At 38.0% G+C, this 25,727-nt stretch overlaps 1 long non-coding RNA gene across 1 annotated transcript; it reads left to right on the top strand.

Annotated features, from left to right (window-relative positions):
- Positions 1–20,472: 20,472 nt before the first annotated feature.
- Positions 20,473–24,513, top strand: LOC138240989 (uncharacterized). Its single transcript, XR_011190170.1, has 3 exons — positions 20,473–20,623; positions 21,298–21,349; positions 23,867–24,513. It is a non-coding gene; the product is annotated as an uncharacterized lncRNA (long non-coding RNA).
- The last annotated feature ends 1,214 nt before the right edge of the window (positions 24,514–25,727 follow it).

Genomic DNA, 25,727 nt, shown 5'->3' with positions numbered 1-25,727 from the left:
TGGCTTTGCTAATGAAGACAGCTTGTGCTGCAATGAGGCACAGCCCTTCTGACAAGGATTCATAAAGCAGAGAAACCCACACAATATATTGATTGTATTTTAATTCTGACTGAAAAACAATATTGTTAGAACAGCAACAGTATAATGCAAAAACAATCATTTATTTTGTAATGGGATCCAATCTTGTCCTAGAAATTCCTTATGAAATGTCTTCAGTCCAGTGCAGCGCATTCTGATCACACACCATCAGCAGCTCTGCTGTACATCTGCTTGTTTTTTCATCAGTCAGTCCATTAAAGTGGAGATAATGTGGTGTCAGTTATTGCTGACTTACTCAGTCATTGGAATGTGCTCCCTCAGGTTGTTCATTAGTTATAGAGCCTGTTAAATATTTCAGCAGCACAAAACATAACCAACTATCTACTCTCTGCAAACTGACATGGTAGGATACATTAAGCTCCAGGAGCACCAAACCTTTGTATACATACATACAGTACTGTATATCTGTGAAAGTAATAGAGGAATTTAAGGAAAACCCATCCCACTCTGTGTGTCCTTTTGATTGAAATGACTGATTAATCATTACAGTATATATAGCTGCAGGTGCTTAACCTAAGACCCTTTAAAGCCACATTGTTGCTAAACAAGCCAAGGTCTTACTCCTTTGCTTAAAATGCTTTTCAGTAAGAGAGCTTTCAGTCAGTATTATGCATTTGTCATCTAATTTCTGTCTCCAGTAATGATGTACATCACTCCTGAGAAGAGTTGCATGTTTATTTAATCAAGAGTTTGTTTACTGGTAAGTGAAATTGCACAGCTTCTGCAAGAAATTAGAATTTAAAACAACTGTGCAGCTAAACAGCTACAGTATAAAGCCTTGGCTGAAATTTCATTAGATACAGTATGTGTTTGAAAGCTTTAAAGTAATAATGTGATTGTGTTCTTTTTCAGAAATTTATTCTTCTAATGGTGAATATGGCAGCCATTGTTGGTACTTTACTGTATGAATTATTTCAAAGTATAGCACCAAGGTCAACTACAACACCAGCACTTAGAGCAGGATGGGGAATCAAGGACGACTGATGAAACAAGGTTCCATAATTCAGCAGAACTGAAGTTCTCTTGAATTGGGGGAAAAGAGTACCTACAGTATTTTTGAAGAGCCTGGCGATATTATAAATAATAACGAGGTAAGGAAGGTTGAAAATTAAAGGAAATAATTTGGCAATTATTGCTATGAGAAGCCCATTAAGATGCTTCTTGAAGGATCCCAGTGAATACTTTATGAAAGACATTTAAATCCCTTAATATAACTCTAGAGGCATAATTTCAGATTTTTTTGTTTGTTAAAAGGGGCTTATTTATTATTAAATCCCTCAGCAGGTGTCTATCCATATCACAATAGCACTTCAGCCACACCAGCAATCAGATTGTCATTGAGACTGATGTTTCCACTGGGATAAGATGGATACACATCTACCAGCTACATCTTTTTTTACAGGAGAGACTAATGTAAAAGTTTGAATTTTCTTCCCTAAAAGTACAGTGACTTCAGTTTCTTTTTGTTTAATACATCTTCACAGTAATCAGATAATCATCATAGGTGAACATTACTGAAACAATAATAAATAAATATGGTAAATTTATTTGGGGTTCAGAAAAAGGGGCCACAAATCAGTAATGGAGACACTTACTGTATAAGACATGTATCACTGCATAATTAATTAAACACAGATTGTGGAGTGCTGGTACAAATTGTTGAGATAGTATCATTCAGACATAACTAACATTTTGCACAGCCTGCTGGTTTCTGGCTCACTGCAGCACAGTATTACAATAAAAAGTTATTGAAAATGGTTGAATGGATTTTCATTGAACTCTGCCACTGTCATGTTCTTCTGAATTGTAGTAGCTGCCACATTGATGATCTAGAAAACTACAAAAAGTTTTCTATGTTGAAAATAAAAAAAATAAAAAGGAAAACAAATTTGAACTCAATGAGTATTTGATTCACTGTACAGCAATGCCAGTATGAGCATCAAATGAGACAATTCAGGGAGAATTGCTTTACACACATTGTTCAGTAAGGGATCAATAAAGCATGAAAGCTGGCATTTCTATCTCCATCTCAGTGTTAAACTCCTGGGTGGACAGTTTCAACAACTTTTAGCCCTTGTAGGATTACGGTGTCCAGTGATATGGATTATAGATCACATTACATCTGTTTTTCTCTCCAGTGTGCAGGAATTATGTCACACACAAGCTATCATTCTCTTTTTTTATCCACTTTTTCTAGGTAAAAATACTACTGCTAGTATTAGTCACAATAAAATTAATCATGCTTTTCTACATCAAGATGTGAACGACTGGCTTTCCTATTAATTAAAACAAAATACTTGAAATGCCAGCCCCCCACCCCCCCACATTTTTTATTTCTTTGCACTTCTGTAGTTTACATTCTTGTGTTAAATACAATACAATGTTATACTGTACTTTCATGCCTAAAACAGCTGTGCTATTGATGCCAGGAGAATGACTATCTTGAAAAGTGGTTCTGTAAGACACTCCCATGTCTTTTCCTGAACATCAACTGTAATGTCTTGGGTGCTGTATTTTTCCCTAGGTTTGGTTCATTAGTGGGATGGTTTAAGAGGTTTTAAGTATTATGAGCCTACTAATGTCACTTGGTGAATTCCTGGCAGGCTCAGTGTCGGTTTTGTATAATTTCTATTTTATTAGAGCTATATTTTAATATGGTTCTCACTGAAAACACCTCTAGTAAGTTATGATGTTTACTGTCAGAAAGAGGCAATATGGAAGAAACAAGGGAATTATGATTTGTACATACTGTATCAGGGATGTTTGTATCAATTATTTTATTGCACCACCTCACCCTCTAGTGTAGTTATAATTGCTAAATAGAAAAGCAGATGTTAATGTACTGACATAGTACAAGGTTTATCTGAACATGTAGACCTCAAGAGGACTTGACAACTTTGCAGTCCAGAACCTTCTTGAATTGACTTTCCATCCACAGCTTGTAGATGATCATCATTAGACTTATAATGGCAGGCTGCAGGAAGATTGTTTCACACGTCGCAGGCAGCAGAGCAGCATAGTAGAAGTTCAGCTCCAACTGGAGAAGATGCAGGTCCATCACACACAGCACTGTGCGCTTATGTTAATATTTTGTTTGCATTCGAATGCATTAATGATTGTCCCTTTTTAGCTTTAGTTAGATGTGGGCTGGGCTTACCTGTTGAGACTTTTTTTACTGTGGAGTCTTTCCAGTCTCTCAGTGGGGAGGAAAACAGAGTGATGAAGCCAATTCACAGAGGGGGATTATTAGGAGGCCATGATTGGTAAAAGCCAGGGAAATTTTGCCAGGACACCGGCTTACACCCCTACTCTTTTCAAGAAACGCCCTGGGATTTTTAATGACCACAGAGAGTCAGGACCTTGGTTTTACGTCCCAGCTGAAGGACAGCGCCTTTTTACAGTGTAGTGTCCCCGTCACTATACTGGGACATTAGGACCCACATAGACTGCAGGGTGAGCGCCCCCTGCTGGCTCCACTAACACCTCTTCCAGCAGCAACAGGAGGTCTCCCATCCAGGTACTGACCAGGCAGTCTGTCTTTTAATTTTTTTCTTTTATTTTTCATCAACCAAAGTGCTCTTGAAAAAACTGAAGAAACAGAGTCTCACTGGCTGTTTCCTTGTAGGACTGTTTTTATTATTTAACTTTCAGAGCCAGTGTCAGGAGTAACAAAAAAATATTATCATTATTATTATTATTATTATTATACCCCTGTCATCACTTCCTGTATTGCATATAGATATTAAATGATTGCACATGAATTAATATATATCTATACATCAGTACATTAATAATTCAATTAATACATCATTGTGTATATGTGTATGTTACTACCTGGAGGATCATGTCTGGTGGCATGAGTTTAATCCTGTTGGAAAAGATAAAAAAGTATATTCTTACATATTCAACAACACTTTAGCAATGAATAAACTGACTAGTATTATAATATATAATCACAAATTTTGTTTTTTAAATTATTACATTTTAATGTCTAATGTCTAACAGTTTTCACTGTTCTTTTTTATTTTTGCAGCAGCTGAAGATAAAATAATTTACCCCTCCAGTTTTTTCCGTCTAGTGCACATACAGTAATGCAGATCTGGTGGGTAGCTGCATACACTTCTTACAACCGAAGAAGGCTCCACAACTGAAAAGTTGTGTTTAACTTCTCTTTTCAGCATGGAATAAACCTATTACTTATTCTAATGCAGGTCTGCCTTGTTATAAAAGAGCAAGAGCTCACGGAATCAATACACTTAGTAAAAGAAATTGACCCATCTGGAGTCTGTGAGCTCTTCGCACAGTACACACAGCAGAGAACGCAGACAGGGTGCTTGGAAACATTTTTACGAGCAGAAAACATTTCATCTGTAGACATCACTGGGCCCTTTCCAAGGCCCTTTTGTTTTATAGCAAGCTTTGCAAAGCAAAGACAAATGCTGAGTACAAAATTAAAGCTTGCACTTAGAGCTGCATAAAACAATGGCCATAACTATACATGAAGTACAGCTAAGGTGTCATTTCAATGTGTGGGTGTGAAACAGGAATGGAAGAGTGATAATAGTAGGGCAATGGGGAGCATTAACACAACTCATCATTTTGAAATACTTACTGTATGAAGATTAAGTTTCATACAACATTTGATTGGCATTAACACACCTGAAGAAGGCTCCACGGCCGAAACGTTGTGTTCTCTTTCTTCTTTTTTTCAGCATGGAATAAACCTATTACTTGTTCCTTTGCAACATGTAAAGGTATATTTCTGTCTCATACAGAATATACTTGGAACCATGATCTTTTTTGCACTTGTTCAAGTTACACTTCATGATTTAAGCTTCAAAGATTTCTTGTTGAAGTGACATAAAATATAATTTTACTGTAATCCATTTTGCTACAAAGTATGTATTTTTTCCTATTATAATTAACCTTTGAGATATACATTGCCTTTAAGCAGATTATAAATTAATTAACAGTATAAAATTAAATTGATTCTTTAATCCTACATGGGCCATGTTAGTGCCCTAAATTCAAGCATCTGATGCCTAAAATGTATAATGTTGCATTGACATTGTTAAAAGTTGGTTTTGCTGTGCCATACTGTAATTCAAAACATTAGCAATAGTGTCAAACACCACATGCCCTTATTAGGATTTGCTTCAACATCCCACAGGCTCTAAGCAATCATTTTGTCATATTAACTTGTAGCCATTGTACAAAAAAGATAAAAAAGGAATAGGTGTCAGGAACAAAAATCTAAAGTGGTTCCTTGTTAAGAAAAAACTAAAAAGAACCATTAAGTAGGTTAAAGAGGGTGACTTTGCTTTTCATGCATAAAAAACCTACTGTAAAAAAAGAAAGAAAATTTGAATTAGCTGAAAAATGAAGCCCAAAACAAAATCTTTCCCTTTATTGCTTCACCTTCATGGTAACTAGAATATGAGCCTCCTAGAGCTGCGATGTGTTAGTATTCTGGGCTGCTTGTTTCACAGCAGGCAGATCAATAGGAAGTGTCAGTACATGAAAGCCTTTTTTTCTATTTTACTACATAAAAGCTTTGCTCTCCAAGTGCCTGAAATATGGAAAGAGATCTTCACCTGCCCCTCGACTACAGGTCTAACAACCTGACAGTTTCTGGGTGCATAAATTCTGGTTGCTATCTTGCAATATGAACCAAGATCTGCTGTTGTTGCTCAGGGCCGGATACAAAAACACAAAAGAACAGAAGTCTTCCAAGGTACAAATATTTCCAATCCAAGGAATCATGCCAGGGTCAGGAAAGACAGAAAAGCTTTGAAATAGATCAGGAGATTTTGCTTAAATTGTTGACAGTCATCTCTGCTCCCCGAAAGCTGAAAACAGGATGTGCATAATTGCCGACACATTAGCCACACAATCTCATTAGGAGTGCAGAGAAAGTGGATTAGTTTGCTTAAACCAGTGCACAACACCCACAGAATGTGAATTTTGGCCTGCTTGGTACAATACTTCATTGTAACGGCATGGGCTGCCAGCATGTTAAATACCAACTGTGCTTGCTGACTGTTTACCTTCCTGAGGTACTCCAGGGAAAGTTAATGCTCATATAAGGCATCGTTTCCAAGCCTAGATTAGACAGCACCTTGGATTTATGATCCAGTACAAAGAAATACTGAGGGACCTTCAAATCCATTGAATTCGTATTTCACAAATTTTACATGAGGGATACCTGCTGCAAAGAGTCAGTCAGTACAACCTTTCTGAAAAATGGAAATGTTAAAAGTGTCTGATAGATCACTGTTAAACAATATGTATGCACTCATATTCTATCTATAATTTTGCATCCAGATTGATATTGTTTGTCTTTTCTGTAAACTCAGATGCCAGTATTTTATGTTTATTTGTTCTGTTATTTAGATCTTGGCAGGAGACCTCCTCAACAACAAACTCACTTACAGTAATTTCCTTTCTGGATTTGCTTTAGGAGTAAGTACACAGAGATCTACTGTAAATGTTATGTGATAAACATAGACAGATAGCCCTATATTATTACTGTGTTTCTTTTCAGAATGTTTTCACAGTTATCTGGTGTTTCAGCTCCTTTGATGAGAATGTCTTTCACATTTCAGCAACTTTCTACCTGAACAACGCAGGTGTTCATGTGATCTTCAAAGACAAAACATCTGCAAGGAAGTGGCATCAGGTATTTAATAACTTATTTAAAACAGTATCAGCAATACAGAAGGATCCTGATGCACTTCCATTTGAATTCCCCATGATTATACAAGGCTTAGTTGTCATCGCAGTGCAGATCAGTGCATAGTGGGCACCTAGAAAGCACCATTATAGCACATGACTATATGAGTCACATTTACATTAATATGAGCATGGATTGTATTTTTGTGAATCATTTTTACTTTCTTAAAGTTTCAGTCATTTTAAGAAGAAATGTGGATTAATGAAACATACTTTATTTGTGTTTTATATGGATGTTTACCTAGGCATGTTATTGTGATTATTTTTTGGCTTTCTAATATGGATAGATTTACTGCTTACTGTATGTCTTTACTGATTTCAATTTTTTTCAGTTGTATACAGTATCTCGCCTGTGTCTCACTTGCAAAAGAGATTTTAATCTCAATTTAACTCCATAGCACAGTATTTTTTTTAAAAAAACAATCTTGTAACCAGGGTAACTGTTACTGGGGTAACAGTATGTCCACCGGGCTTGAGTCAGTCAGGGTTGCCGGGCAACACCAACTTTAAGAACTTACGGGTACCTGTGAGCTTGCAGCACTGTCAGTAAGAGCTGCATCATTCCTCCAGTCATGCTAACTGTGTTGTACAGCACTGTGCATAGACAACCTGTGACTCTGACACATGGCCAGCTTAAGGGGAAGGAAGGAGCACATCTGTGGAGGAAAGCAAAAGTTCTAGCATGAGGGTCACAGTGGCTAGACAAGATGAATGAAAACAAACAAAGAAAAGAGCATTGCTGTTGCCATTACAAGGTGCTATCATCCAAACTCACAGGCTTTCACTGGGCAAAAAAGCATAAAAATAAGATATTTAAATTCTCTCAAGCAGTTGGAGCTTAAAGAAAATCAACTCTTTATCAACATTTTTCATGTCCTTCTTTCTTTTTTCATGGTTTTGTGAATAAAGGAGAATTAGAGAAGAGAAGAGCCTTCTCCTTCGTTTCCGTGTTCTTTGTCTGTTTTTCTTCCAGTTCTGTCTCTTTGAAAAGCTCTAGATGACTCTGTTCTTACATAAATTACACCTATAGTAAACTCACATGATCATGTATATGAAGAATGGAAAATGAAACCTTGCTGATACATATTATAATTTAAAAAGGGACCTATAATAACTAGATGTCTATCTGATAATGGTTCTATCAAATTCACTATCAGCTTATATTTAAAAAATGACGGTGGGAGGTGAGTATTTGTAATCCATAATGTTTACAAAATCCCAATGTATGTTGCCATATGTAACAATTTGAAAATAGATTTTAGCATAAAAGAATGTATTATTTCCGAGGCAGTAAAAGGAAACCTCTGTTGGCAACAATGCTCCCATGTATTTGTTTAAGAATAGCTTTCATATAATCAAGTGGCAGGTATCATCAAAGATGATGAAAGTTAGTTTAGCAAATAGCTAGATTACTAAATTACTGTCCCACTGTCACATTCATAAATCTGTAGGTATGTGCTAAATATTTTCACTGTGTTATATGAAGGGTTGCTTTCTTTCAGCTTTGTACAGTATGTCCACTTTAAAATCTTCTGTGTTTATTAGATAGCTGTTATGAAATAACACAGACCTTCACTCTGAATCATTGGCCTACGACACCTCACACAAATACAACTGCTGTCAGGAAAAAGATTACCAACATGGCTTAAAACTGTGTATCACAAACCCCCGTAGTTCTTATTTAAGTCAAAGATTCTGCTCCACATAAGGTCTCTCACCATACTTTCCCCCTGGAGTGCTAAGCTGCCTTGATTTGTACAGACAATCAAATGGAATCCTCTACCAACTTTGGACTTTATATCTACCAGTCTTTCATGATTGGCCTCTAAGGGGTTGAGTAGAAGTAATGTCATTGAGACAATGTCATTGAGAATCTCATGGTCAAATTCAGACAGTGTGGCCAAAAATCACATTGAGTTCAAATAGTCTAATGTAATAGAGTAAATGTGTATGTTTTTTATTTTTTAATAAATTCAAGTCACATACTGCCTTTCCATCTGCAGTTTTGTGCATTGTTAGTGCAGAATTCCATGTTCAGGGAAAAAAAACTGAAAATATAGTCACATGCTCACAGGAGTATACCAACTCCTCTTTTTCCGTGTTTTCTTCTTCAGAGAAAATTTGACTTCCCTCAGAGAACAAGGCAATGATAGTAAATTACCTTTCATTTTCTCTGTCGAGACTTGCGCGTTTATAGAACCATTTCATTGTTTCCTCTCTTATATAGTGAGTCCGTTTTGATTCAAAGCACTATGCAAGGACTTTGCAGAAAAGGTTCAGAAAGCATTCCAAGCAGGCTGTTTTACAACCAGGAAGAAATGCACTTTTATATAAAAAAAGCTTCATTAAAGCCTCTTGAAAAAAAAAATTCTCAGTGGCTTTACAAAAACTAGCTTGGAAGTAAACCATCAACTGCACTACGAGCTGATGCAGAAGCTGGGTGGCTGTTGAAAGCTACAGTACTATTATAATTTAAGAAAACCTTCTATCTGGTGCCTTGTGAGGCAGAAGAAACCTTCATTTAGACAAGCAAAGTTGTACTGTAGGCCAATAAGGGATCCGCTGGCCAATTCATGACAACAAGATTCTTGCCACAGCTTTTCACTTCACTTGTGGAATGAGATCATTTAGTAGGTATTTGTACTGTACATACTCTCTACCAAACCATGAACATTAATATGTTTCTTCCCTTACGAGTTTGTTGCAAATTGTATCAAAAAGAGCATTGCTTTCAATGGCAGAAATATGCATCACCATTAGTACACTGATGTAGGCTCCTTTCTACATGACGTGGATGAAATTTGGCTTTGTGTTTTCAGAAACCCTTGAGGGTCACAGGTTTATGCTCTGACAGCTGAAACTCAGATTCTGTGGCTCTGCTTCTCCACTCCAGGCACTAACTCCTGCAATTAGTGAACAGAAGGAGATACTTAGTGGTGAAAGAAAGAAAGAGGCTTGAACATCACTGATCCCTTCACTGGGAAAAGGGATTGAATGTTAGAAACTATTATTGTGCTAGTGTTACTCTTCATTCCCCCCAAAAAAACAGGAAATAAATGAGATGACAACTGCCAAATTACAGAGCAAAGACAACCTATCGCTTTTAAAACCAGTTCGTCTTAGCTGTTTTAATTATCTGCATCAACCAAGAAAGAGACACTATAAAAAGAGACAATATGTCTGTGCACTTCAAAATGCAATCAGACCTGCTTCAAGGAATGCACCTTTCAAGGTTAACAGAGATGCTGCTTTTAAAAACACAGAAAGTCAATTAACTAGAATAGAGCAACATTGCACCTTGAATTGGTTTGTCTTTTGTCTTACATATCTGTCCTTGAAAGAAAGAATTCTGTTTACAGACCACCTGAATGATTCTTACAGCAGCTGAGAACCATTAGAATCCTTTCTATATTTTAACTCCATGGACTTTACATTCCTCAACATTGAAAAACAAGTAGAATCTAAGCTGGTATATCTATTTAGTGTCAGGCTTTTCTTTAAATGGCCCCATTTTAAAAGGTTGAGTACTGTATATTTCATTTTATTACTGAAATTTCTCAAGAGTCCTGTTATTTCATCTCACTGCTTTCAAAAGTGACAGACCATCAGGGTTGATTGAGGTCCCCAGATTTGCAGTGTAACATTAATTAAGGCAGCTTTAGTCTGCAGAGGAACTTGTTTGTATAAATAATAGAGTGAAGGTAGATGCCTTGTCAATTTAAATAGTAAAGTCTTTTGAAAAGGCCTGGTATAACTGACAGCACCTGACATTACTGAGCTCAAAGCCATGTGCCACAAAGGACAAAGAAATATTACCTCTGTAATTATAGTCATTAACCGGGTGCCTTATTGTCAAGAGATGATAGCAGCCTTTTGCCCTCAGCCATGTGGGCACAGGGAATAATGAATAGTGGTAGCACTGTCTAATAACTGGGCTTTGGAACCTTGCAAGCACTTTGCTATTTTTCTGAAATGCATTGGTTTTAAATATTGACTTTAAGCACTTTGCTTTACTGTATAACAGGTTTTATGGAGACTGCAGGATGTACTCACGAACGAAAAATTATATCAATGCATTTTGTACTTTCTGTAGATCAGCATACTTTTTCATTTGTACTTGGAAACGCATGGTTTATCACAGTGAACAAGAATTGTCAGTGGAGACTTTACAAGGGAATCTCCTCCTAGCCAATACAATCGGACACGCAGGTGCACAAACGTCCACTCAGCCAGTGAGTTGGTCATAGCAGGACAGGGCTGTTGATCTCAATTCCTAATTATTGGGTCTTCATTACAACAATTAGTGGATCCAGTTATTTGATTAACTTCACAACAGTAATATTTCTAATCTGGTGTTTTCTACAGTTGGTAGTTGTACCTTTAGTGAAGTGAATAATTAAGCAGCTGTAATGTTACTGAGTAAGAAAACAGCATCCCTGAGGTCAGCAGTGAGAGCACACAGCCGTCCTCCTCCTGCGAGGGACATCGTCAGAAGAGCTTGCCTGAAGTGGCAGTTGAACCCAGGACCCTCAAGCCATGTGGCACCAGCACACTCCCCCCCAGCCCTAACCCTGTCATCAACCCAATGTACTCTGCCAGTACCTTTTGAAGATGTATTGTTGACATATAAATAGAATTTAGTAAATATTATTTTCTGATTAAATTAGCAATTACCCTTGTTATCAGAAATCAGATATTACTCAGCAGCATGCAGTCAGTCCTGCCATTGTTATAGAAGGTTTACATTGTTACGCAAGCAAAATATACATTTTTTTTTAGATGTGCGGTGTCTAAGTAAGGCATCTAACTTTCTGTTTTATTCTAGTACAGTTGCCCTGTCAATTATTGTACACAGCTTCATGTTTTTTGGTAAATCCAATGCTAAAGTACCTGTTAAACTACCTCAGTAAAGCATCGCTTGCAAATCTCTAGCAAATAAGCAAATAAGAACCTAAGTACCTTATAACTTAGCAAATAAGTACAGAAATCCCCTGCACACGGACATTTAACCTTCATTTCAAATTGCTCTGGAGATTCTATTCTCTTGTTGCTACATTATATTAAATGTATTTCTTTTTTTATGTACTGTATCGCACTGCAGCAAGCTTGAGTTTAAAGTGATGTGGAGAAGGCAAATTCTTAATTTCTCTTGTTAAAGAAAATTGATTTTCATTGTATTTTCAAATAACAATAATACGAATTTCTAACATGTAACAATGCTTGTGTGTTGTATGGGACGCAGCATTAAACTGCCTATAATCTGTAAGAAATTAATGCATTTTTTTAATTATGTGATACATGTTGCAGAAAATAGTCCTTTTTTGTACAGTATATTCAGAGCAAGTGCGAAAATTCAGAAAAACAGTTAAGGGGAACATCTACATGTAAAGGAGATAAACATTACTGAATACAATTTAAAAAGTTGTCCACTATTGATTTTGGACCCCTCTTCCAGCTGCAGGAGCTGAGCTGGAGAGCAACAGTCATTCAAGAAAGAGCTCCTCTTATCAAGAGCCTTTTTGACGTGATTCTAATTCAGATCACAAGGAAAGACATTTTCTTGGATAACAAAATGAATTATTTTTTTTCCATTTGAGTGTGCTTTGGTACACTTCGGCTGCAGTCCAGTGTTTTGGCTCAAAGCTCCTGCAGTGCAGTGAATCATAGAAAGTGAAGAACCAGCAGGGTGTTTTGTAAATTATAATCTGGCTTTAATCAGCCAGGTTGAAGCCTCGACATATTTGTGTGTCATTTTATGTCAACTAAATCAAGTGCATAACCAGACCAGAATTTAATGAAACTGTGAAATCAGTAAAAGCTAAGTTAAGCAACTTTTTTTACCTTTTGAATCAAAATAGACCATGAAATACAAAAGAGTACACTTGAGTGGAGCGGTTGCTCTGTGGCTAAGGGTCACTTGCTGTGGCTGGAAGGTTGTTTGTATCTCGTGGCTGGAAGAGGAATCCTACTCTGTTGGGCCCCTGAGCAAGGCCCTTAACCCCAGCTGCTCCAGGGGCGCTGTATAAATGGCTGACCCTGCGCTCTGACCCCAAGCTTCTCTCCCTGTCTGTTGGTCTCATGGAGAGTAGGTTGGGGTACGTAAAAAGACAAATTCCTAATACAAGAAATTAGATATGGCCAATAAAGTTATCTTATCTTAAATGAAATTCACATTTTTGATAGTCCCAAAATCTTCTGAGGATGTGTTAAGGCAATAAACTTTTTTTATTAAAAAAACATGGAATCACCAAATATGCCAATACCCCCCGAATGGGCATTGTCAATCACTGAACAGTTCAGTTTTGTCCTGCAATGCTTGTGCCTGCAAAGACGGAACAAGGATGTTTAACTCTCCAATGAGACACAGGCTCCACAGCGCCTTCCAGGAGCAGAGGTACTGTACATCACCCACTGATGACATGATGCAATTCTGTGCATGTGATATTCTGGAATAATACAGTATATACTGTAATACAAGACACATAGGTCACATTTTCTAATAATGGCTCAAAATCCTGATGAAATTCTACAAAACAACTGAAGGATGAGCACATAAATACCTTGTGCATTTCTGCATTTCCTTGGAGTTCCGATGTTGATCACTTGTACAAGGTTCTCATTGGGGTTGTGGCAAAGGTCAGGAGGCCAGGGATGGGCTTAGAGACTAGGACGGGAGTTAGCGTTTACACATGTGAGGAATTCAGAGAAAGGGCAGAAGGCCTCATCCTTAGTCTTTACAGCCATCATTATAAAGTGTTGAAGAAAACTGCATGTGCACTTACTATACTGTATATTCATAATTTAATAATGTGGTTCACATACAGTTTCATTCCAAGAAAATCTCAAACATTTCAGACAAGGCTGAAAAATATCTCTCCCAGTTGTCACAGAAAACCTTATAAACATCACCTCATAAATAATAGAATTTATTGACTTGAAAGTCTTATACTATTTTAGTTAATTTATAATCAAAAAGGGATGTGCTTCACATCATTCTGTTACAGAGCCTTCCTCTCCTACGTTGTGATCATATCTCCTAAATGAGAAACCCTGCTTATTGATTATTCTGCATTGTGCTTCAGCCTTGCAGTGCATGCTCTGCAGTGAGGTTTTTATTTTTAGAATAATTAAAATGAATAGTTGGGTGTTTGTTTAATTAGAGGTTACTTGAAGCACAAGAATCAGTTAAAGGAAAGGAGACAACATTGTCGGCAACCTTATTATTCTTTAATTGGAAGGATATGTACCCTAGATAATAAATTTGGCTTCCTATTGAGTGTTGAGCAATACCATATCTTGTGTGGGTTATGAAAAGGGGGGGCAGGGGAATCTTCACGTATCAATAATATTAAATGTGACATTACCTATAGAGAAGTTCGAGTGGGTAGCTGTGTTAGCATGCGTAGGCTGCTCACACCTGAAGAAGGCTCTACAGCCAAAACATTGTGTCTCTTTTCTTTTCCTTTCAGCATGGAATAAACCATTACTTATAGAGTGCTAGTACCTGCTGGACATTCCTATTATAACAGTTCTTACATAGCACAGTATAATATAGTAAATATAAGGTAAGTAAATTCTCTTTCTCTGAGTGCATCACAGTTAATGTAAATCATTTACTTAATAATCCCTTATGGTCACTTGCTTGTGATTCAATTGCTTAAAGGTACAGTGGCAGAGTGTTACAGATAGGATTCTTCATTAAACATGTGCTATTGAAGTAAATAGGTCTTTGTCCCTGTGCAACAAAATTAATGCCAATTATTAAGGTCTTGAAGGCACTGCTATTCACAAATTGAATACCCAGGTTCTATTGCCAATCTGGCAATTGAATCATAGTCAAAACATAGGGGAGCTTGTTAGATACTAAATGCTTCCTGTATCTCCAAATGTCAGCCTGCATCACTGCTTTAAAACCTGAGGTGAAAAAGAGTCTCGATCTCACTTTCTTAAGATGTGCCAAGACATAGCCTGATGTTAATGAAAAGACTAGGATGATGGAAAAATTAATTTACTGTAGTATTTAATGAGTATATAGGCCGTTAAAGAAAGCTGAAAAGGTCTTGCTGTCAGCCTGCTTCAGTTGCATTAATTGTTGGCAACAATGTGTTTAATTACTCTAATTAATAAATCTGGCTCTCTTAATTCCTAATTAACCATTCTGAGCAGATGTTGCCAACATGCATTCTTAAAAGTACAATTTCATGAATGAAATTCAACTTATTGTACTACTCACAACTTATCAATGAAGTCTGTTTCCTGAATTTAGTTTTCATCCAAGCCACTCTGAATTTCACCAGATGTTGCATGCTCTCTCTCTTTCCTAGCGTTAATCCTGCATCCGCTTGTCGGCACTCCCGTCTCCAATTGGTGGTTTGAACCAAATCTTTGAGCTGAAGTTGCCATTAAATGCGACTGGGAATACTCCAACCGGCGCGTCGCTCCGCCAGCTGTCGGAGGGGGGGAGGAGAGCAGAGTAATGAAGCCAATTCATAGAGGGAGATCATTAGGAGGCCATGATTGATAAGGGCCAATGGGAAATTTGGCCAGGATGCCGGGGTTACACCCCTACTCTTTTCGAGAAACACCCTGGGATTTTTAATGACCACAGAGAGTCAGGACCTCGGTTTTACATCTCATCCGAAGGACGGCGCTTGTTTACAGTATAGTGTCCCCGTCACTATACTGGGGCATTAGGACCCACATGGACTGCATGGTGATGTTGCATGCTCTAATATGTGTTAACATATTGAGGCCTGGACTGAATCAAACCCACTTCGGCGATTTCCCATTAAGAAAGACAGCCTGCCCTACTGTGACATATTAAAAAAACTTTTTTGGTAACTTAAAAAAACAGATTTCATCACCAGGAGTGAAGGACTGTCCTACACTCAAAGGTTAAAATAACTAATATACTGAGGAAACTTTATTCAGAGATTCCGAATTTTCATAGGCAGTGATTAGTCAACCCAATTGACTTCTCTGGGAATAACAGTATAACCCTGAGAGGAAAGAGGCTCACATTATGAGGAACTGCATTACAGACAGAGAACAGAAGGCCTACCGCAGCAAGTGACCCAGACACATTTTTTACACTGAATTCTAGGAAGCCTTAAAGAATAAATACACTATCAATCCTTCAGCGGCTATTGAAGTTCTAGCCATATAACCATTCTTATGTTGTGTTATGAAGTCAAGACTGGCCAAGTTCTTGTTAACTAGTCCTAATTGAGAGCCTATAAGACAGCTTACTGACAGTTTTCCTTAATGTTTTGTTAATGTAACAGATCAAAGCACACCACTTATATTACATGCAATGCCTTAATTAACTCATGGTTTGATTTTAGATGTATTAGAAACCAGCTGAGGTAGCACATGTTAACAGTGTTTATAAAAAAACAAGCAAAAACTATAAAAAACGGTAGTTTTAGGACAAGGAATGAGAAGTTTCCACCCTGTCTTTGACTCACCCAAATTCCACTTTTGTGATGATTAATTTTGGTATGTAATTTATTTTAGAGCTTTGAGGAATGTTCACTTATTATGTTGTTCTACAAAGTTGTCAAGGGAATCAAAATACAGAAAGCGAGGACGATTGACACATTCCTGGATTGAGTCTCATCAGTTCCAGTATTCAGGAACTGTGAGGAAAATAAAGAATCTCCACTTACTTCACGTCTGTTCACTTTTGCACATTGCAGAAAACGTAATTTATTAACATAAGCCTTATCTGTGCCATTAAAAATACTACTTCTTTAAATGGATATGACAGACTTTAACAGGCATTCCCAGTTAAACAGACAAGTGACTGTTCACCAAAATCATTTGCCCCCTACAGCCACCTTGACAGCTGTCAGCAGTGGCCAATTAATAGCCTACAGTCTTAGGTAAGACACATTGCTTCATTAATGCGTCTGTCCCTTTCTGAGGCTCTGGCGCTCAGCCATGTAATTAAAGCACTTAATTGAGAGAAGCTCTGAATCTTTCGGATGGGTTCCTTTGTTTTGTTGTTGTCTTATTTAATTTAAAATCGATCCATAGTCAAGAGTATCCCTGAACACAGAGCATATTAAATTCTTGTTGTTTTTGTGTGGTTGGACATATTGCAGGCAACTTTGTCCCAGAGATGTGCATGGACGTGTCTACAGCAGTGGTGTGCCGCACTGTGCCTTTCATTAAATTTGGACAGCAAGTCCAGCGGACAACAGGAGAGAGCAGAAGCACAAACCATTCCAGTCAGTAGCCCTGCGCAAGGAGGGGGGAGACCGTGAGAGAACAGTGTGGCTGCTTCCAGAAATGCAAGATTAGGAAGGGGAACTGGGAGTGCTGGTATAATTTGCAATCCTCAGTGTGTCAGAGCAGGATAATGAACTATGGTTGTTATGAAATATTTATGGAGGAGAGGGGTAAAATCCCAGAGCAGGATCACTTCTGCTTTGCAAATACTGTATCTAAAACCTGCACTGTACCCAGTTGTAAGCAAGCCTTTATCTCGAGGAGCCAGGAGAGTAGCGTTGCTCTGTGAGGCTTGCTCTCCACACTGACTGACATTTTCTAAATGGCATATGTTTGTCAGGATACACAAGGATAGCCCAGCTAATTCCCTGAACAGATTTTTTTTATTTTGCTGTAGATGACAGGGTCCAAGGGAGATAAATAATAATTATCTGTTAAATATTTCATCATTGAAATAAAATATGACAAAGGTCCTCATCGCTCTTTGTAATAATTATTATGTAAAATGAAATGACAGATTTTTTTATTCATTTCTAAATGTTACCAGAGCTTGTTCTTCTTCAGAAGAGAAAAGAGGGAAAATAATGATAGGGAATGATAGAAAAGCAGTAGATACAGAAATTGAGCTTTGAATGAGGCTAGATCAGCATAGAGCTATTCTTTATCTTGATGAATAGAAACTAAAATCAATTAAAAGTCTGAAAAGCAACCATCCATTTCTAAACTGCTTTATCCAATACGGGGTCTCAGGGGAGCAGGAGCCTATCCCAGCAATGGGCACAAGGCAGGATACACCCTGGATGGGACGCCAGTCCATTGCAGGGCACACACAGGCACAAACATTCACACTCTCACTCCAGCGACAGTTTTCCCAATTAACCTCCAATTAACCTCCCAGCCAATTAACCTCCTAGTATGTTTTGGAGTGTGAGAGGAAAACAAAGCACCCAGAGGAAAATCACCCCAAGAATCAAACCCAGGACTCCAGGGCTGTAAGGTAGCAATCCTAACAACTGCACCATCATGCTACCACTGCTTTGTAAGCCTTTGGGATGAAAAGAGCTATATCAATTTCACTCCTAATTTATTCATTAATAACTCATTACCCGAATCCTAATTATTACGTCTGAAGTTAGAATCATGATCCAAATACACCTCATTTTAGTTGGCTTATATTTCTCATAACACCAAGTACAGTTCAGCATATGTTTTATCACAAGTTTTTGAAACTCAAAAAACAGGATGAAAGAGTCACGTGTAAATGAAAATTGAAGTTCTGGGTCAGCTGAAGCAAGTCACCTTGTGGAGCTTCTCAGCAGAAAAAAATGCTTAATACAGTCTTTCTGTAGCTACATTGTGAAATTATTGACTCTCTTAAGACTGATTTGAATAATGTTAGAACTTGATGTACAGAAAGGCCACATTTGTTGTTGAGTAAACAATTCAGAATTATTGGACTTCAGCTGAGCCCAAATTGTCTGTAGTTAGTGGTGAAAATTGCCCCATCTTTTGATCTCCTTCCAGTATAAAGAGGCTCTTAACGTCAGGTCATATTACTTATGTAGAACAGACTGTTTTTAATACGCAGACTCAGAGGACTATCCATGCTGGACTTCTGCCCTTGAAACAGCTTTTGTAGAGGAGACAAAGGTTCTGCATCCCTTCAATAGTGACATTACTGTCATCTGTTATTTTCTTCTACACTTGACCAGCACATATTTTGTTTATACTGTATGTCTATTTCACTTATTTTGTTTAGAAAAAGAAACATGCGAAATGGATTTTGATTTACTTTGTTATAATTGGACATACAACGCAGAAAGAATTACAAGAATTGCATGGGGGGGCATCAAAGCCATTGGGGTGAATAATCTTCAAGATGTCCTGGGATACCTCAGTGTCCTCTCCTGGGTTTTACACCGCTTTGGGCAAGACAGTGCCCTTTACTACTGTATCCATTCTGTATTGTATCAGATTTTTTTGGTATTGTCAGCTGGGAATGGTGACATTTAACAGGATTAGGCTGCCTACCAGAGATATTATTTCCGACAGGAAATTCTTTCAAGTCCCTGTTCTTTACAGTAATTCAAGTAGAGGGTTGGAGATCATTCTGAAAGTGCTGGTTTATTGAAATGCCTCCTTGCACAAGAGAATTCATAGAGATTAAATAAGATGAGCACGTTGTATGCAGAAGTCATTATTTTGATGTCCTTTACCACTGCTGTGGAAAACACAGAGCAAAGTTTGCTTTCAAAAGTTTGCATTTAACCCGATTCATAACTCAAAGGGAAACAGGGAAACATTCTTTTTGGTATTTAAAACCAGAACTGTTAATCTAAAAAATGATTGGACTAGTACAGTAAGTAAAAATGATTTTGAAAGCTTAATTATAAATTTAATAAAAATGCAGCACATTTCTATCCCTTTAGAGATCTATAATGAACAATATGTTACATAAACCTACAGTAAAGTGATACTAATATTAATCATTTGTGCTGGTTTCCTATAGCTGTGCTGTACTTCATCAAGGGGCTCCTTTCAACTCTGCTAGTCTTGTTGTGCTCAGTCCTGGACTGGCATAACCTTTCTGTATGTGAGTTTGTCCCAGCTAAGTTCTTAATTACAGGCTAAGTGCTTCTAATTTATAACTTTCATCCTACTTTTACATTTGCTTTCGGTTTATTCAGTACCAGCCCTGAACCAAACAGTGAGCTTAATTAACATTAAACTTAACTGATTATTAGTTATTAGTGATAGGAAACACTCGCTGTGGACGTGTTCGGCTCATTATCATTCCCACCTGTGTCAGTTCTTCATAAACAGATCACCTATTGAGAGTGCTAAGTCTGGAAAAAGGAAAGATATTCTTAATTGCCGAGTTTTAGAGAAGACTGCACAAAGTGTTCTAAGTTAAACTATGCCAGTTTTGAAACCAAGGACCGTGGGCAGAGAAAGTCTAAAACTGTTAGAGGCACCACCCAATTATCTTTGGATCAGTGGTAATTAACAGTCCAGAGGGGTCAATAAAAACCCCAGCAAACACAGAAAAGGTCCCTAGGGAACATGACTGAGAGCCTCTGTGGAAGAGAACAGGGCTGGAGGCCCCTTCTGTACCGCGATTAGTGTTTAATCCAAATTGCCACTTTAGAACTACTACTATTGTATATGAAATAATACGAAAAACATCACCTCCTCCAAAACTGTGATATCTTTCTAAAGTCTTTCATTTTATTTATAATACATATTTGAGGATAAGTATTGTAGGAAAAAGTACTGTGTTTTCCCACTGATGTGAAGAATAAATGGAGGAAACAACTCCACACCGCAGCCCCAGGCCACAAGAGGGCGCTGTAGAAGTTAACCAGTGGCGTCCTGTTCCAGTTTCACATATATATTCTGGACATGGTTTGAATGCGGTTTTGATGTGCCATCTCGGCGTGTGCAAAAGTTTGAATTACAAACAAGCAAAATTCTAACAAACATCTACAGCTCTTTACTTGTCTGCTTTCAACCTTTTCCTGGACTGCTGATGTGGATCCCGTGATGCACGTTTTCGGAGGTGCGTTCGCTTTTAATTTGTTTTGCAGCCAGGTGCACAGGTGTTCTGATTGTCCTGTTCAGAAGATATTCCAGGCCGTGTGAGGGCGCACAATTTACATACTGTAATACTACAGCACACATCTGCTGTGTGCTGTAGTATTACCTAATGCTAACTGATGCACTTGAAAATATGAATGCTGAGTGATAAAATGAATTAAAAACCCCAGCCCCACCATACAAAAAACAAATATACTGTTGTACAAAAGTTGCAAACGGTGAACTGGCATTGCTCTGTACTGTAGGGTGAGAAACAGGCACTTTTTCATTACAATTAAAATAACCTACAACCCCTACCAAAATTCTTGTTCTGGTTAACCTCCTACCTTCTCCAGCTGTGCTCTCCACATTGTTGAACTTTTCCACAATGCAAGTGACAAGAGCCGCCCTATCCTACAGTATGTGAAAGATCACATAATCCCCTGTGATTCAGAAGTTCAGATCAGGCTGGTGTCATTGCAACCTTCCATTTTAAGAGGGAGAGTAGTAAGCAACTTGCAGACCCCAGATGCAGCCCACACCAACCTGCATAGATTTTTTTCTGATGCTAGTTTATTCAAATTGTTCTGTGTTTTTGTTTACATGTAACACACGACTTAATAAAATGGGTTTATACAAATGCTGTCCATTTTGCAGGCTCTCCAGCAGAACGGCTCCCATCTTCACCCTTCTTGAATTCAACTCTCGGGTAAGTACAGCACATTGGCTATTGTTTTTAATGAGTATTTATTCTAATTGTGTGCTTTTCTTGTAGTTCTGTTCTCTAACCCCCTGGTTAAAATAGAATCAGCTTGAAAGTTTTTTTTTTCCATAAAGAAGTCTGACTGTGATGAGCTACTTTCACCTTTCCCCCATACACACTGACATCTTTAGCAGACAGAAGACTAGAGTGGAACCACATGTTTCTTAAACCTCCAATGTTTGGCCATTGGACCTGGGCTTCAGTTCAGCCCTGTAAAGGTCTTCTGTTTGATAAAGAAATTCAGTTTTTCCTTTTTGTACTCTGGAGTATTCACACCATTCAATATTGTTAAAATCAGAGCAGAACAGCTCCTTGGTAAAAAATCTGGTAAACTTGCACAAAGCGCTGCCTTCAAGGTCATTAAAAGTCAACTGTGTGCTTCAGCCTTCTTTGCACTGTCTTGGTGATTTGAAACTACTAGATCATTGCCTAAACTGACGTTAGTGGGTGCCATGACAGTCTGAACTCTTACCACTGACCTGCCAAATGGGTCTTCTCAACCAGTACAAGACAAGTGTCCTGCAGATTCTCCCATTTACATGCTAATCCAACAGTCTGAATGATTGCAGTCTGAAGTCAGTGTGCTGCAGCAGCTCTGGCTCGCCTAGTTTCCGACACCCTGGATTCCAGACAGAAGGATGGAAATGTTCTCCAGAGAGATGCTTCTGCTGTTGTAGTAAAGGCAAAGCTCTGTCAACCTTGTGAACGTGTGAAATGCTTTGCCTGTCGGGCAGCAGCTTATCTGTAGCACAAGGCAGCTACTGCAAACAAAACATATTGTGCTGCTACATCAAAACAAAGTAACACAAAGGTTTTCAAGTCAAAGAGAAGCTACTCCATAATTCTGGCGCCTTTGCAGAAACTTTCCTGCAGTAGAGAAGAGTCCTGAGAGCTCAGGGGTAGATAAGAAAAGAAATTGAAAAAAGTTTTGCTCAGAAACCATTGCTTTCTTCCCAGTGATGGAAATAAAAGCTTTCCCATTAAAGGTGAATTAGCATGTACTTCTGATGGCATTGATAGATATTTATGAAAACATGTCATGTGCTTTGCAGTGTAGTTGGGTGAACATTTGGTTAATTTAGAAGCATTGAAGCGAACAGCAGTGTGGTAAATACAAATTAAGTAGCAGCACAAAGAGAAAGAAGAAAAAGTGATTCCTCAAGTTCTCTGCCCTTCCACTGGTTTCTAAACTCTCTGCAGGCTGTCCTTAATGGCTGCTCTCTACAATATGAAAGGAAAAAGCTTGCATGGTGCCAGGTTTGATGGATGCAGGAGATGAATAAAATGTTCAAAGTCCATTTCCTTCTTTGTCTCTTGTGGACTCGCAGTATACACAGTCTCAGAATATTTCTGGAGGAAATAAAAGCCTTACTTTATTACAAATATTCTTTGGATATTCCTGACCTCTATGTGTCTTGTCTATGTGATCTTCTGCTATATCTCTTTTTTTTAGTCAGTTGAGAGCCTTTCCTTCTAGGGTGCTGACAACAGTCATGAAAATAATTAAATCAATACCATTGCATCACGCATAAAAACATGTAAAATCACTTTACAGAGATCTACACAGCCTTTATCTGAGTGGACCATAGTGTGGGGAAATACATTTTTAGTAGTAGAGAAAAATGATAACACTAGTTTATCCACTTCAACACCTTGCAGATGTTCCAGATGAGGCTGGCCCGAGCCTCAGATGTACTCCTGGTGTGATTGACACCTGTCCCAGGTTTTGGCCGTGCTCTATGATGGAATGGTTCTGGCTTGATGTAGCTGGTATACTATCAAACATATCTGGTGCAAACGTAGCAGTGAGTCCCAAACTGATCCTGCTCAATAGCAACTCGAACATTGCTGTCTACTTTCATAAACTGTATGGTGACTTTTGTTTGCGTGTTTCACTGTGTCCAGAAACTCTGTCTTGCTGGTCTGGTTGTAAACTTACATTTTTTAAAGATAATTATTTTTTTTACTACAAAAAAGAGTGGGGACTATGTACATGTCACTCACAAAGTAGCATTTAATACTCAACATCAAGCAGAATGTTGCCACACTTAGTATGTGAGTAGATTGAAGCCAGGATGTACCCCTTGATCTTTGTACAAGTCTGTTGTTTTTGCATTGACCCATGGCTATAAAGATTTTAAAATCAAAATTAAGTGTAATGTTGTCTGAAGTGTACAGTATTTGAGAGTGCACATTGTAAAAATCCTTGAAACAGACTACTTTGACCTTACTTAAGAAACTGTTTCAGTAATATTTCATGGTGCGTTGGTGCTGGGTTGGTACTGTGATTTATTCTGACATTTTTAGGACGTATAGTATATGGTGGACTCCATTCTAGCTGTATGCCAAATTATGCCAAAGTAGGGCATGCAGAATATCTGAGATATGTGGAGACGAGGAGAAATGTTGTTGGTCCTTGAATCATTTTTATCATGTTTATTTGTTTTGACTTTTTTCTTGCAGCTTCACAGTCAATTTGTAGAGATGCACGCTGACTACATCCAGGGACTTCTTTGCAAATCCTCTGTGGACGGCTCCTGCTGTTATTACTTAAAGTAGATGAACAATTGCTTTGTATGCCAAATAAAGTAAAAATATGAGTACATATAGTACAAATGATCTTGAGCAACCCTGGGGAGATGGACAGCTTCATTTGTTCCAATAAGAAAGTAAAAATTGAAAAAAACTCCCATGACCCTTTTAAATAAAAGTAAGAAAAGTTACAGACATTTGGTCCATCTAGCCTATGTGGTAGTTAGTAAGTAATTGATGATAGAATCTCATCCAGCCTTTTCTTTCAACAATATGGTTGGGTAGCTTATTCTTCAACTCTGTGTAAAAATGTGCTGTTTCTTGTTTCTCCTCCTGATGCTGTTGCTTCACCTCTTAAATATAAATAGAGGTTAAAAGGGTGGTAAAGGTCACACTGAGAAAAGTGTGTTGAGTCAGTTGTTTACACAGAACTGAGAAACTCTGTTTGTCGTTAATGTCTGGATGCTTTTCTGTCCTCTTCCATGCACACTTTACCAAAAACTGGCTTTGAAAAAAGAGAACAGTTCCTGCACCAGCACAATCTGATGTACTGGACATGTAGAAAAGGAGTAAGGAAATGTAAGGGTTTCAGGAAATGTTTTGCTAGTGTTCTTTGTTTACAGAAATGTTGATGAAACTGAATGCTGAAATTCCTGCATATAGCAGGGCAGAACTGCACAGTCAGCACAGAGAAACCCACTGTGTTCGACCAGCCTCCTCCACCAACAGCTCAGCATCCCCTTGTTCACAAGCTACTGGGGTATGGATTGAGCTGTCAGCCACAGAGAGCTCCTCAATTATTCATGGAACAATATTGTCGTCTTAAGCGCTTCATCACAGCAATGGAACAAACTATGGAATTCAGCGCAAAATTCAAATAAGGCAATACAGTAGTTCAAATCCCGTCATTTGTTTATTGCTTCCACACCAAGACAAATCTTGTCACTCTTGGTGGGCTCTGAGACTTATAATTTCTTAGTGTTAGACAGCTTACAGTAAATATAAAATTGTAAATGCTTTTATACACACTCTATGATCATGTGTTGCAACATTACAGAATTACAGTTGTGTATACAAATAATTTTTTAAGCACAACAGTACTCAGGAGCATGTTTGGAATATCCTTATCTGTTATAAATATTTAGACTGTTTAGAGAACATTCTCTTATATTTTTCACATTGCGTATTTTACCTATGAAGAAGTATCTGACTTAAAGGCAGCGTTGTTTTTTTATCGTATGCATGGTTAGTTTAATTGGAAAGCTAGGCATCTTGAGCTGAGCAGTAAGATAACCAAGTAGAGAATATAGGTGAGCTACCCATGACTGAGCCCCTTCCAGAGAGTCCATTGCACAGTGACAGCTTGCGTTTTTGCAGAAGCCTAATCGAAATACATCATTACTTCCAGGACCTTGCAGCAGTGACAATATACACTACCGTACATTCTTCTCATTCTTTCCTCTGACAGAGTACTGGACAGTCTAAAAACAGGACGAAGCCAGGACATACTTTTGGAAAAAATGGGGATGACAGATAAAAAACAGTGAACATTAATACCAATCAATTCAGGATCTATTCTGCACTTGACTCTGCTGCATGAGACAGCTGCTGGCGATAAAACACAGAACCGTGATTTTCATGCTCTTCTATTGCACACAGTTCACTGCAGCCAACTAATGGGCCAAAATGAGGTTCTGTGTAAGCATTTCTTAATGGGTTTCTTTTTAATACACACAGAAAATTGAGCACATTATTGCTTTTGTATTTGTATTTTTGATACAAATACTTTTGT

This window comes from Lepisosteus oculatus, chromosome 8 (genome assembly GCF_040954835.1).
Source record: "Lepisosteus oculatus isolate fLepOcu1 chromosome 8, fLepOcu1.hap2, whole genome shotgun sequence".
NCBI lineage: Eukaryota > Metazoa > Chordata > Actinopteri > Semionotiformes > Lepisosteidae > Lepisosteus > Lepisosteus oculatus.
This window is presented reverse-complemented; position numbering and strand designations above follow the sequence as displayed.